Genomic DNA, 419 nt, shown 5'->3' with positions numbered 1-419 from the left:
CTGAAGTTATTTTCTCAAGTAGATTAAGTGAAGGCTTATGTTTTCTGCAAATCTGCGTCCAGGATTAAGTGCACATTAGATCTCAGGAGATGAAGCATGGGGCGCATCAGGTGAGATTCTAAATTTCTGACTAACCGCTTGACATTACTTTAAGTTGTACTCAGTTAAGGTAACCATGTATATGATTTCAGAATTAAATATAGCTGCAAGCAGTGATGGCGGGCCCAAGCCGTCTGCAAACGCCATCCCAGAGGCATCAGGAGAACGGTGCACAGCGGGCACATGCATTTACAGTAACCCTCTGGCAGTCTGGTTTTAAGGGATACGGAAATTAAAGGGTTAATCCAAACTATTAAGACTGTGAAACACACATACACAGAACAATATATAAAACTTTAGTAAAACTTTACAATAAGCTT

Source organism: Sinocyclocheilus grahami, unplaced genomic scaffold (genome assembly GCF_001515645.1).
Source record: "Sinocyclocheilus grahami isolate Dianchi unplaced genomic scaffold, SAMN03320097.WGS_v1.1 scaffold1173.1, whole genome shotgun sequence".
Taxonomy (NCBI): Eukaryota; Metazoa; Chordata; class Actinopteri; order Cypriniformes; family Cyprinidae; genus Sinocyclocheilus; species Sinocyclocheilus grahami.
Note: the sequence above shows the minus strand (reverse complement) of the source record.